This window comes from Podarcis cretensis (genome assembly GCF_951804945.1).
Source record: "Podarcis cretensis genome assembly, chromosome: 1".
NCBI classification, from domain to species: Eukaryota; Metazoa; Chordata; class Lepidosauria; order Squamata; family Lacertidae; genus Podarcis; species Podarcis cretensis.
In genome coordinates this window covers 34565281-34580208 of record NC_137170.1, presented here as the reverse complement: position 1 = coordinate 34580208, position 14928 = coordinate 34565281, and positions in this window count along the sequence as shown.

Sequence of the window (14928 nt, the reverse complement as noted above, 5' to 3'; positions counted from 1 at the left end):
TGCCAGTTTGTCGCAACAAAGAGGTCTTTGCCTGCTGGCAAAAGGAAAGCAGAAAGGAGTTGAGTTTGACAGTCTGGGAGCAGCCACCAAGAAGGCCCTTGTGTGCTCACCAAGCATACCTGTGAAGGTGTCAGGACCATGAGAAAGGCCTTCCCAGAAGAAGGCTGATGCAGGGAGGTACAGTCTTTAGCTTGAGTCCCAGCTGTATATGTGTGGACTTCCCCTTCACGCATGTCTCTCTCTAGCAGGCTTCTTGCCATGCAGAGGGAGAATTAAGCCCCAAACACCACACAAAGCAGCCCTTTGAAATGTGTGGACAGAGACACCTAGATTTATATAGTGCCTAGCACACAGTTGGTTTTAAATAAAGGTTATATGTTGTATAACATTTTTTAAAATGTAAATAACAGCCTTGGGACTGGAGGGTAGGGTGAGGAAAGGATGTTTAACTCTTTCCAACCCACAGTTTGTAGCTGTTTTTTCAAGGGAAGCCTCTACTGGTGCCAGTGGGAACTTCTTTGGAAATGCAAGTATCGGGGGGCCACCAGGTGGTGCGTTAGAAGATGGCCGACAATAACATCTCTCTGACCCATACGAGGTAATTAAGGGGCTGCTATGGGAAGTATGCAGTCTTCCTACACCCCCCCCCCAAGGAGATGGGGGGCTGCCTTGCCAGCGGTGTTCATAATGCACCCCCTGATCCGAGAGATGGGGGTGCCGAACACTTGGCACGAGCCCTCGGTGAAGTCAGATCTTCCTGACGCCAATTCCAATCAGCGCGTGCTGGTTAGCTTCAGCTCAGAATTATAATTGGAAACATACGATTGGAATGAAGCTGAAGCACATACATCAAGTAACGTTCGAGAGATAAGACTGCTGATTAATGGATCTCTGTGACTGGGAGTGACGGACGGATAAGTAAATCTTCTGATGAATCACCATTAAGAGACTCTATGTTTGGAATGAAGGGGGGTGGAGGAAAAAAACTTTTTTTTCTTTGCACGATGTGATATTAATAACCCTTCACCCCAGATAGAAATAAGATCATTGCGTTTTTACTAATCACAAGCAGGAATTCAAGAACTGTGTGGGATGGATTATAACAGGAGAGACGATTGGTGAATGGTGAGAAAGAGGAAAATTTTTATGACGCAGTTAAAAAATGGCGACTCGCCAAGACAGGCTTGCCGGAGAAAGAAGGACAGGGGGAGGAGAATCAGGACCATTGGAAAGAGAAGGAATGTTGGAACGCAGTCTTGACCTGACAGAGCCTCCTGATTTATTTGGCAAGCCTGAGAAAAGTAAAGGACAGACCGAAGATTAATTTTTTTTATGGAAGCGTTGAACAGAGGCTGTCCCTGAGCGAAATGATCTTTGGAGAGTACAAAACCCACACAGAGGATGCCTGTTTTCAATCTGCTTGTGAAAATTATCAGTGATTGCAAAGAAAGGAATATACGATAACAACAAGAAGAGAAGAGTAAGAAAGTAATAAAGGACTATCTGGATTGAACTGGATAGAACTGTTTAATTAAAGCAGTAATATAAGTGATGTTTGGACTCATTCTGAGTTTTGGACTCGTTCGGCGCTTGATGTATGGGTACCCCCAACAAAATTTAAAATTTGGCTGTATAATTTGGAACTAATGTGATTTGGATAATGTGATGTGATTGGCCTGTTAATAAAAAAAATTTAAAAAAAGAAAGGAAATGCAAGTATGGTAGTAAGCTTTGGAGAAGTGATTAAAATTGGGATCCTAGCAGGAAGTGAACACATTAAACTCCTCCTCTCACTTCAAGCTTCAACTCCAGTGCCATTTACATTATATAAAAAAACATGCCATTAAGCACTACATCCATGAAGTTTTTTGAACTTTCAGAAAAGGTTATATAAATAATGGGCATTTTTATCCTGCATCATGTAAAAATGAAAAATAAGTCCTTAGACTTACTTCTCAACACAAAAGTTTTTGCTCTTGTATGTCAGGGTCAAGATATTCTACTCCCAGAACATCACAACTGCAAATTTTACACTGCTGCCCACTTGTTTCTTTTCAGAAAAGTGTATCTGTCTCTCTAGATTATTATTCCCCCCATTTATATTGCACCATTCTTCCATCATGGAACCCTGGCATGAGAAGGCTGGTCAGAGGTGTTGTCTTGTACTTACAAGGAGTTGAAAGTGTGGACCCGTAGACACAAATTTGCATATGCTAATTTGTGGACTCAAGTTTTAAATTGAAATCTCACAGAATGAAAACCAACTCATTTCCCATTCAAATCTCGCAGATAAATTCTTCAGTTAGTTTGCACTCCTGCCTAGAACATCCAAAATCAGTTCCCCTCCAGCTCATTTACTGCAACAGGTCTTGCTCTCTAAATCAGTTCAGTTTCCCTTTTTTACTCCCAAAGCATCTCTAGATAACAGCATATTAATCTTCCTCACTCACCTATTAACCCAGATTAGTAACCTAGATTATGCCCCATTTCAATTCCCCCTGAATTTATTACCAATCAATCAATTCTTTATTGCAGTCCAGAGGTCCCAAAAGTAATTTATTATCCATCCATAAACACACTGTGCACTTAGGAAAACATTTGGGAGCTGTGCAATACCCCTAGAACTAGACCAGGAACCCTTGGGATGAGGAATGCAGGGTTGTCAATTACTTGGCCTGCTTTTGTGCACCTTCCTGGTCTCCTACTGTTCTTTGTTGTGACACACCTCCATGATGCAAGAGCTTCCCTGGAAATAGGCAGAAATGGCCCTCAGTTTCAGTGCAGCGGTAATGGCGAGGTCTCAGCCTTGGGTCAAAAGGCTGAGGCTTCTGTCCCTGATACTGGGAATCGATTACTGGATCCTGTGCTCTGCTGTGAAGTGGTGTTTATGATCTGGCTAGAGGGCTTTTTACATTAAGCTCTTGAGAAGATCTAACTGTTCAGTGGTAGCAATGTTGCATTGAGATGTGGATAGCTGACATTCAGAAGATGTTCTTTCTTAAAATAACAAAACTAGATGTTTTTTGTTGGCCCTGGTTATTGTCTGTCTGCTGCACTTTCAGGCATGCGTAGTGATAAATGGATGACTCTGCTTTTTACCTTCCTAAGAGAAGCAAATGCAAATGAGAGTAGGGAATAAAATCCCACTCACAAGACAGATCCTCAAAATATAAATTGAGAAAAAAACCTTAGGAGTTGTGATGCCTATGCTCCCTGATTTATTTCTCATATTCCACATTTAATCCCACTTTTCAGACAAATATTGTCTCCCAAAGTGACTTGCCCAGCAACAAAGAGGCATATAAACTTTTAAAAGGACAAAGCACAGCATGGGGAATGGAAGGGAGAAGAGGAGGGAGGTCAGTGGGGACAAGGATGGCGAACAATGTGTTGAGCTGTAAAACAGGCATTTATATCCTGTTGGGGTCAGGCTGATCCTCCCTTGCTGGTGGTCTTTCTCAAACAGAGCTACTGCAAGTGACCCAACTGCCCTTGTTCCTCTGGATACTGGCAGAGATAAGTGTGCCATTCCCTTCTGTTCTGAAGTCTGAAGACAACTGGTAGTGAAAACCAAGTGTCTTTTCTGGCAGGTGATGGGCTGGGAGCAAGCTTATGGCAACTGCTTTGATAGACCTTCTACTCTGGTCTTCCCCTAGTTGTGATGTTCTTGGTACAACCCCCCAGTGGCATTTTGTCTAAGGTTACCAGATTTTTTTCAATGAATCCAGGGACACTTTTCAACTTCAATGGATTTTGTATGGGGACTGATTTGTAAATCTGGGGACTGTCCTCGGGAAACGGGGACGTCTGGTAACCTTAATTTTGTCTGCTGACTGCAGGGATAAAGGCCAGAGTGTGCTTCTCTGACTCTTCTGCTGTGCAGTTCCAGAGCAATTTACTAGGAACTAGCAGTGAAAGTCTATGCACTTCTATTAAGAAGTTACCTCTGCTGCTTTTAATGGAACGAACTCCCAGGTATGTGTGTACAGAACAGCAGCCTAAGCAAGCTGGAGACAAATTAAACATGTTTTGGACTTGCTTGTTGCAGTTTTCATGTTACATTGCTGATAATAGATGTCCATGCAGAGCGTTAGTTACTTGATTCAGCAACCCCATCCTAGAATGTAAGTCACCCTTGAAACTTAAGAGAGTTTCAAAAGCAATATACAGTAGTATGTGGTGTAGGAGACTGCTTTGGTGGGAGAGGAGGAACAAAATCCCTCTGCTTATGTTCAGGTCCTTGACTTGCTGAGTTCTGCCCAGGTTGTAGCTATTGGCTGGGATCCAAAAAGCTACTTAGGCTCATATAATGTGGTCCCACCAGTGAATTAGAAGAGCTGACTCCATGCCATATTGCAAACTGCTTTTGAAACTTCCCACAGCCACGATTTGTTATAGGATGGTTCTACTGCGCTCCAGCAACATTTACAGACTTTCCAATGAGGGAATCCAAACTTTTATGATCCCAATTCAATTTAGGAGGGATGCAGAAGGATATCAAGCACCTGCACAGTGAAAATGGTCTCTCTTTTTTTTACACAAGCCAATCATTTCAAGTTGACATTTTTATTTGACTTATATGCATCAAACTGATCTTGTGAAAGTTTCAGATCTTTGTAATGTTCCATCTGAATCTTTTCTGCTGCTTTTAGTGGGTTTAATCAGAAGAGAATATGGTACAATCTGGATACTGTTGAACTATCTGCAGTTCAAGCAAATGGGGCGTAAGTTCAACATTTTAAAAAAGTATTGTGTGAATTAGCCTTCGTATGAGAGTCTAGTACTGCATTATTATTATTATTATTATTATTATTATTATTAAAGTTGACATTATGTCCGGGTTTGGAAATACCATACTGCATTTCTAGTTTAACCATTCAATTTGAAGTTTCCTTTATGTCCTTTCTATTTTTCTGCATGCAGCCCAAAAGATGGACATCTGACAGGCCATAATAGACTGCTCCTTTCCCAGGTATCGCCTGCTTGTTTCCTTTATCTGTGAATAGGAAATGGCTTAAAGGCACCTGTGTTATGAAGGTCCCAGGGGCAGCTGCCTGGTTAGTGAATGCCTGATTATGTGTTAACATGCTTTGTCAGATATTGGCAGAATCTCTTCTCTTCTCTTGCCTTTTCAGCAAGGGTGCCATTGACGGACTGACTACCCATTTATAGAAATGTTGTCCATCAAACTGTGAGGAAGGACAATGGTGTTTTTCTGTGGCCAGTGACTGTGGGAAACTTTTCTTTGGCTATTCAGGCAATTTTTGTAGCTTGCTCTGAAGAGGAGAGACTGATGAGTGCAAAAAGTACAATTAAGCAAAGCCAGACTTCAATTGAAGGCTGTAGTGTAGTCTGCTGTTCCTATTTTTTTCGTTTGTAGGAGAGGGAAAAAATCTCTGGGTTTTCACTTTGCTGTGTGGCATTCAGCAGGGGGCTATTACAATCCTAAATTTTTTTTCCCTGGACCACCTAATTCTAAGTAAAAATTAAATGTAATGAGAGCCACTTGGAGTTCTGAATATTTTAAAGCATAATTCCCACAGAAGGGATTCGACCTAAACTGCAGTGAGCATCAGTTGGCTAATTATAGCTGCATTTATATTACAGCAGGTGTCAGATGCAGTCATCTCAATAAAGTCCACATAATACTCAGGGGAGAAAAAATGACAAAAGCTTTTCTCTGAATGTGAGTACTAATTTCTGCTAGGTGACATATGAGCGTTGATACTTCTCCTTGGCAATAACGAGGACCCCGCAGCACTCAGAAATGCATTTTGCTTTCGGATGAATTGACACTGTAAAGCACTTGCTAGTCAGACTTCGCAGATGTCAGTAGTTAATACTAGCATTGCAGAGGTTAGAATATAATGCGGAGAGTCTTATGTAAATAATTTTAGATGATGGGCAGGTTTGGAGAAGGAGCCTGAGCAACATTCCAGCTCACTTGACGACATCTGAAGAGATGGTAGTGGGCGATCTCTGCATTTCCTTCAGATCTACCTTTCTGTGCAGAAAACCATTCCTAGATCTGCCACAGCGCAGAGGCAGATCCTGAAGATGGCTGAGAGGCTTGGCAAGCACCTGTTACCAAATTCACAATCACTCATTAAAGCTGTATAGTAGTCAGCGGTGTGGCGTGGCCGGGGTCACAGGGGGTTGGAGACTTTTTCTGGAGCAGAGTCCCTTCTCCAGCATCCTAGAGCTGCCCAATCAGCATGAAAGGGGTGCTGTGCAGCCACTGTATGCTCTAAAGCTGAGCATTTAGGAGCACTGAAAGCACAAGGTGCTCCACTTTCAAGAGAATGGGGTGCAAGTTCTGTTCTGTACAATGGGGCTTCATTGAAAACACAGCTTAAGGAACGCTGAAAGATAATGGAGAACTCCAGATCATGTATATGCACAGGCACTCCAGATCATGTACATATGTGCTTTAGATATATGCAACCTTTATTATTATTATTGTCCAATTAAAGGTTTATTGCATAATTTTAGAAGGGACCCTGCTCTTCTGAATTTGCCACTACTGATAGTAGATGTAGTTTGGTAACAGTCAGGACAGCAGCTGGTTGGCCTCAAAGCTGCACCTGTCTAGTGGTAGCCTCTCCAAACAACTTATTGGCAGATAGGTTGGCTAAGACGAAAAATGGTAGTTTCTTGTATTTCCATGTATTTTATTATGCATGGGTCTGGGACAGGCAAAGAAGTAAATGAACAGCATCAGAAGGAGGGAAAATCTCTTGTGGGAACTGTTGGTGTTCTAGCCCTGCCTCTTGTGCTTTAACCACATCGCCCTGTCCGTCTTTGCCAGTGCCCCTTTCTCATTTGTGGTATGCTGCTCTTTAGCCACTGTGCAAATGCAGCCTGTCACCACATATTTGGAAGTTAAGAAGCAAGGCTTAGAAGGCATCTCTCTTTCTAGACGTTATGAATTGCATCTAATGTTGCACAAGTCAAAGGTAAGTGTGTGGACCAGATCTTTCCCCATCTGTCCTCCTCCATACAACACTCTATGCTTGAAAACACATCTTCAGAGGGTCATGTGTCCAGTGCTGTGGTGGCGTTTGGGACTTGCATGAAATTATTTGGAAGAATCTTGCACAAGTGGATTTCTATAATTGCTTTTATATCCCACCACCTTCCTTCCAATAAGTTCTAGACATGTTCTTCCCTGCCTCCCGTTTTATCTTCATAACATCCCTGTGGTGTAGGTTAGGCTAAGAAATAACAACCAGCTCATTTCCTTACCTTCCATCCAGCTCACATGTGCAGAGCAAAACTACTTATACAGGTATAACCAGTGTGGTGGTCTCCAGATGCTGCTGAACTCCAACTCCCATCAGCTCTGACTACTGGCCATACTGATTGGGGTTAATGGGAGTTGTAGTCCAGCAAAATCCAGTAAGCATCATGTTGGCTACCCCTGTACTAAGGAAGGGGGCAAAGGGAGCCACATTCTCTCTCACTGTGTTTGTTTGCCACAATTATGTGCGGACAAAACTAGCGGAGGATTCGAAGTCCAGGCTCATGCTCTGCTGCTGTGGAGCAAGTGGGTGATGGGGCAGTTTTGTGTTTTGCAATCACTGTGTTAGGTTCCTCAATTTCCTGGAGTGTTGATGTTTTAAGGTTCTGCACCCAGTTCAATCGATTGCCTACCAAATGACAGAAGTGCTACTGAAGCTAACTTGAGTATTACCGCTTTCTGTTTCATATTTGCTACTTTTCTGCTATTAGAGCTGGCACAGTCGCCAGTAGGTTTTCAAAGCTGAAAGAAAATGTGTTTGCTGAATGTGTGGCTTCCTGATGAAAGTGAGCAATTTCATGATCTTTACACTTTTCAGATTCCAGCCCTGCTGTCGCCCAGTACCATGTTATGAATGAGCAATTCCTTCAGCTAGTATTTGGGGGACTGTGGCAAAATTGCTGTACTGGATCCAATGAACAGCTTTCACTGCGTAGAAGGTGCCTTGATACAGCTGTCACATACCATCCAAGTGTCCTTATTTTTCAGGGACAGTACCAGAATTATGAAAGCCATCTCGGCTTCTGCTTTGATCCCAGAATGCCCTTCTTTCCCCTGCCAGTGCCACCACTGCCAAACTTGGGGAGGAGGATAAGCTGAGCAGTGGTGACTTCAAGGAAGCATCCCATTTGTGCTGATCCCGGGGGGAAGGTTACCGTTGGCGTAGTCAAAGTCCGGTCCTGGGTCACTAGCCTGGAATCAGTCCACAAGGAGCGGGGCGAGGTCCGAAGCAGGAAGCCGGGCGGGGACAGGAGCACTGGAGAGTCAGGTCTGGGTCCGGGCAGGAACAGGTACTCAACAACGACGTTGCTCCCACAACCTGGGACCGGGCCGACTGGCCTTTATCTGTTCTGAGGCCAGGGGCGGTCCCGGCCCCCAGGAGACCCGCCTCTCTTGGCCTTAAGGTGAGCACTCCTCCTGGGAGAAACCAGTTCCCTTCGCCTCTCTGCCCTGAGCCTTTGCAGTTCAGGAGAGGCTAAAGGGTTACTGGGCCCAGGGGGAGACTCACCTGCAGGCACTGAGTCCTCAACCACCTCTGGAGCCAGAGTGGGATCACCTGATGCCTGCTCCTGAGGATCCGGCACATGTGCAGGCGCTTTGGAATCAAGGCCCTGCTCCAGTTCAGCCAGCCCTGGAGGCGGGGACTCCTGTGCAGGCTGGGATTCCTCTGGTTCAGCCTCTGAATCGGAATCCCAGGCCATCACACCATTGTCTTTCCATGGCTGCCACGGCCGGCCTCTCCCCTTGGACAGCTCGTGGTGGCTGCTTGAGAGCAGGTAAGGAGGAGAGGCTGCCAGCACACTGGCTCTGAGGTGCAGGCAAAGGGCAGGGCTGGTCTGTGCAGAAAGGAAGGAGGAGTGGAGCAGAGCACAAGGAGTCTTGTGTTTTGTTTTGTTTTTTTTAAATGCTTTGCATGTCTGTGTCTAATCTTGCTCCTTTCTAAAATTTCTCGGGCTAGTGGAGGGTGTGTGTGTGCTGTGTCTGGTTGGTGTAGTGGTGGAAGAAATGCTCAGTGGGGAGGGGGAGGGGACAAAATGGTGGATCGGGGAAGGTCAGTTGTGGGGAGTGAGAAATGTCCCTATTTTCAACTGAGGAAATGTTGGCGGTATGCTGTCCTTAAAGATGAAACCCTTCCCTCTGCATGACTGTAGAAAGCTTCAAATGCAAGACAGGGGTGCCATGGTCATGGAATTGATAAAAGGTTTGTTTGAGACAGTAGTGGTGCTTCAGCGAGTGGCAGGGCCACTGTTCTCATGCTGGTGGGGGAGGGAACAAAACAACAACAAACAAACCTATGGTCACGTAAAGCATCCTCAATAAACACATGAGATGTAACCCGCTGTGTTCTTAGATAAATAAGGTAATTCGTCAGATCAAATTAAGAGATTTTTTTGGTAACACTCCTTGGACACTGGAACCTTTTAAACATAAATCTACCTTCATTCCGGTTTCTCACAATCACCTTATTAGAACATTTCAACATTTAGTACATTGTGACCTAAACATTAGAGAGAGAAAGATAAGACAACCATATGTCAGGAGTGCTCTGATGGTGTTTCCTGCTTGGCAGGGGGTTGGACTCAGTGGCCCTTGTGGTCTCTTCCAACTCTAGGATTCTAGGATTCTAGGAGCTGCAGGCAGTACAATTTGAGTAAGCAAGCTTGCTTAATCCTGAACTAACTTACCGCTGATAAAAATTTAATTATAAAACCAGCAGATAGAGGAGCCATTGTATTAATGAATATGATTGACTACATTAAGGAAGCAGAGCAACAATTAAGCAATTCAAATTTCTATTTACCTTTACCTAGTGACCCCACATTGCTGTGCCACCTTGGATGCTTGCCGCTTGCTGTGGGCAGCACCCTACTGGGACGCTAGTCCTGCCCCCACAGGCACCTAGTTCTGCCCCCACGGGCACTTAGCGCTGCCCCTGGGTGCACAGCATGTGCTGGGGGCTGGAGCAGCTAGCTCTGCCTTTGCTTGGAATCCAGCACATCCAGGGCCAGTTCAAATCCTTCTTCAAGAACACCATGTGTAGGAACTTTCTGTGAGCTACCACCAATATGGATCCCACCAGTGGTACTTCTGCCCATCGGCAGGTGGAAGAGTGAGCGCCACACTGGTGGAGTGATGGTGGCAGGGCTAGGCAAAGGAATGTCGTCACCTAATTAAGCCACCAACACCCCAGCCTGGTGCAGAGGTGATTTGCATTGCTGCCTCAAATATCACATCAACATGGGAACTTCAAAAAACTACATCTACACACGTATCTTTTGGCTACATTCTATTATCAGTGTGTAGCAGTAGTATTTTTCTGCCTTTTATTATGGCATCTTAAATCTTTTGGAAAGAACAAGAGTCAATGTTTTAGAAAGAATGTTCCACTGTGATCTTAAAATCAGTCGCTAGAATACATTGGTGAACATATTTAGAAGAACAAATATTGGCTATATTTTTCTGGTTTGAGCCATAAATTCAAGGTTATTTTTGTGATAACACAGAAGCACATCTATTTTCCCCCTTGTTCAAGCCACATTCCAAGTGCCTACCTACTACAGGTTATGTTAAAGGGCATTTAGGAATCAGAATTCATTGCTGAACAAATTATATCTGCCTACCTAATACACAGTAATTTTCATTAAGTGAACCGTGTAAAATGCACAGGCTTAGCCCTGCTTTGACCAAGAGCACAATAATATACAATCATACACTTTGTTTTAAAAGCTATCATATGTACAGTAAACTCAGAGTTTACAGTGGCATTTCAAGCGAAACCCTGTATTTTGTTGATTCTCATTTAAAGCTTGGCCCAAGGTACCTTCGGCTAAAAACCTTGCTGTGTGGGGGAGAGGAGATCCCTCTGCCATGGATGCTTTGTCTCCTTAGGTGAGGGATGGGGCAGATAATATTTCTTCTTCAGTGACCATTTGATAAAAAATAAAGTTTAAAGGTGCAAGCAAGACCATTGCCTAGTTTTACACAGCCACCTGTACTGATTTTGGTGCTTGTTTATTTGTTTAGAGAAGCCTACCCAGACATCTAATGTTAATAAATTATTATTAATATATTATTAAATTATTAATAGATTGTGATTAAAGATTACTGTGTACATTTTTATTTTGATAAATTTCATGTCAACTTATTCTAAATGTTTGTTTCATCAGTATCCTTAGAAAATATTGTAGTAAATATTTTTGGTTGTAGCCAGCTAAGTTCTCTCTCAGGGTAGGCCCACTGAAATTAATGGAGCCAGGTTAGTCATGTTCCTTAAATTCAAAGGGTTCTACTCTGACCTGCACCATTTATATTAACTTATGCAACCTGTTTAGATATTTTTGTTGTTTAAGCAGCATATAAATCTTGTTAAATGAATAAATGTTTGCTCCCGAGCCTCTCACGGTGTGGGTCAGGCAGAAGGAGTGTTTTCACTCTCTCCCAATTGATAATTTCAGATGCACAAGGTAGCAACTGTCAAGAGATCTACCTGCCCTGTCTGACAAGGATGTCAGGTCTTAGGTTTTGGTTTTGAGGGGTTCATCCTGGTGGCCTCAAGGTGTTGAGTTTAATCATTGGCCATCAGCAAGTCCAGGAGACCTGCTGACTTTAGAGCTTTTTCCAGGTGTTCTGGTAATGGCAGTTAGTGCAGAATGCAGTAGCTCCACTGTTCGCCTGATTTCACTGCCCTGTTACACTGCTGCTGAAATAATTGCACAGGCTACCAATTAGCTACCAGGCTAAGTTCAAGGTGCTGGTACAGATATATTGTGGGCTATTCAAAAGAGAGTCAAACCAATGATTCATTGTTTTCTAGATAGGCACACAATAGGCACTGAAGTGCACACAGTTTTCCTGTAAGTTTGCTGGAGAGAACTCTGAGAGACACTCCCACTGTGCCTTTACAGGGAGAGAGCATAACCATATATATTCTCCTTACCAGCATGGACACACTCTCTTTATTTTGCCTCTCTTCACCCCTCTTCATCTCATCACCAAGCCAGAAATGTGAGGACAACTGCTAGGTCTGAGCCACAGCTCAGGCTCCATCTGAATTACCATTTTAAGCCTGCCTGAACAAAGCTACCGTTATCTGTTACTCTGCAACAGAAAACTCTGAGTGAGCAAATGTTACGTATACCATTTGCAAGACGGTTAGTGTGAGAATTGTTTTAAGAGGGAGAAAAGGGAGAAATACCAGGAGAATCCAGTTTGCATGAAAGCGTCCTGGATTACTTAGAGACTAAAACTACTGTAGCCTAGCTAAGCTTCCTTTTAAACTGCAAAGCGATGGCACTCTGCTGAACTCACAAACACGAGGAAGGAAGAATAATATCTAATAAATACATACTCTCCTAGCCTCTATTCACATCCCTCCATATATACCATTTCATCAGGAGGTTGCTTCCAATCCATACTATGTAAAATTGGGCCATTAGTGTGGAACTCTCCTCCATGACATATCAGACCAGTATTATCGTGGTGGCCTTTACAGTTCCTATCAAAGACCTTCCTTTTCCCTCAAGCCTTTTAAGTGGATAATTTTGCATCCCATTCTGTGTTGGATTTGAAATTGTTTTATGTATGTTTTTATTGTTAGTTACCACAGAATGTTTCATGGGAAGTGACTAATAAGTAAAACAAATGAATAAATGAATTTCCCTGATTTCACGTCTCTAGGTGATGGGCTCAGCACTTTTACCACTGGCCTCACATACATATGCAACACTGTGACATCAGCCCTGTGACATCAGCACTGCCCCTTGGGATTCCACCACCTGAGGTGGTTGCTTCAGTCCACCTCATGGGTGGGCCAGCAATGGCCATGCAAAGAAGCCTATTTAAGAAGAGTAAGAGCTCAGTGGTGGTGCATGCAAAAGGCCTCAGGCTTGGTGCCTTCAGATAGGACTGGGAGAGCATCCTATCTGAAATCCTGGACCAACAGCCTGAGGTAGTGTGAGGCAGCTTCCTATATTCCTGTTTCTTTGGAAGCATAGTGGAAATGTAAAGCAACATGTTAAACCAGGTCCCAAGGTGTGAAGCTCCCCTAGTGTTCAGAGCTGTTTAATTTGGCAGGAATCTTCAAGCAAGAAGTAACAATGCCAAAGGAGGACAAAAAGCCTCTGTCTGGAAGGAGAGGAATGTGCAAAATCCTTTTGACGCCTGGCAAATGGTTATTTTTGTCTAAGGGTATATATACACTGGCTGCTGCTTATGATTCTAAAATATAATCCATTGGAACGACCTGTTTATATTTTATAGAATTCTGAAGTGCATAACCCACATGAGAAGACTTAAAAAATAAAAATCTCGTGTGTGTTGAATTGGAGTTTCACATTCAGAGCTTAGCATCAATATCTATAGTTAGTTACAGTGCAAACTTCACTATATCCTCTCAGGAATATGTCATATTAAATTCAATGGGGCTTATTCCCAGGGAGATGGGGTTAAGACTGAAGCCTTAGAAACAAAATTATAACCAGAAATACAGTGATTGGTACTTCACCACTAGCTCATCTGTATAATAAAAGTGGCTTAATCTAAGTATGAATCCCTTAACCAAATTTAGTCTAACAGCAACATTAGTTTATAGGAGTAAATAACCTTTACTTTGAGCTGAATGAGTATTGCAGCATGAACTCCTATGAAATGTTCTCTTACTGGAAGTTGTTTGGGAAGGGCTTGTCCACTGGGTACCGCACTTTGAATAAACAATAAATATATATCCAAACCCCAAAATCACGCTAAAGCTAAGGATTTAATATAAAATGTGCTGCACCTTTAACTCACATGACTAATTAATAATGCAGACCAGTCATTACTCTTAAAATAAAATCAGTATTGCTGATATTATTGGTATTATCTTATTGCCATTTTAAAATATATTCTCTTGCTGTTGCTCCAGAATATCTGATTATTATTTTTAAAAATAAAATCCTTAATACATCTTTGTCCAACATACATAGCTTTTAGATGCACAATTATCCCAGACCTCCTTAATGCTCTCTGAAGCTTTGTTTTTGAACGTCTGTGCCATCTACTTCATTCCCCTTGTTATTCTTATCCTTAGAGAAATCCAGAAGTTAGTGAAGCATGACCCTTCGTTCCCGAGACTGCGCTGGCCATCCTTAATCAAGCTGTGCTTTTCTAAATGTCTCCATTTAATCTCCTAAAATGCTTTTTAAGACCTCTCCCCCCTGCTACAAAGGAATCAAAACTAAATGGTCTGTAATTTCCTGAAGTGTTCCCAGATCCTATCTTAAATAATGACATTTGGTTGGCCACTTTCCAGCCATCAGGTCACTCCTGAATGCAGTGACTTTGTAAAACCTCGGCTGCATCTTGGATAAACTCTCCCCTACTGTCTTCTACAATCCTAGATGTGGGCTGCTTGGCAAGATGTGTTCTGTGGAATGCTGTTCTCAACTCTGCTGTGTTATATAATGCAAGATACATAATTTTTAAATGAATGGTTTCTGTAAAAAGTACCTTCCAGAAATTAGCAGGAGATGTGCTCCTTATGGCTGATATATTCAAAGTTGTCAGCGTTGATATCACTCCATATAAAAAGCAGCTTCTTCAAAGTATACTGCAAAATGTATTGAAAAGTATTCACAGGTTGTTGTTGTTTAAAAAAAGAATTGTATTTCCTTTATTTGATCTCGTGTGTTTTCAAAATGCTGCTCTTCAAACTCTGACTAGGCTGTAGGTAATGAACATGTGCACATAAAATAGTGTGGAGCAATGAAATGTAAAGCAGTTCTCAGGAACACTAGTTTGTCAGCTGGTGGGTTGGGACCTGCTAGTGGGTTGTGGCCTAATCCATCACGGGTCGCAACAGAAGCACTACCACCATGAAAATATACGGCAAAAGATGGAGAAATTGGTCCCCAAGTACATGTTTGGGTTAA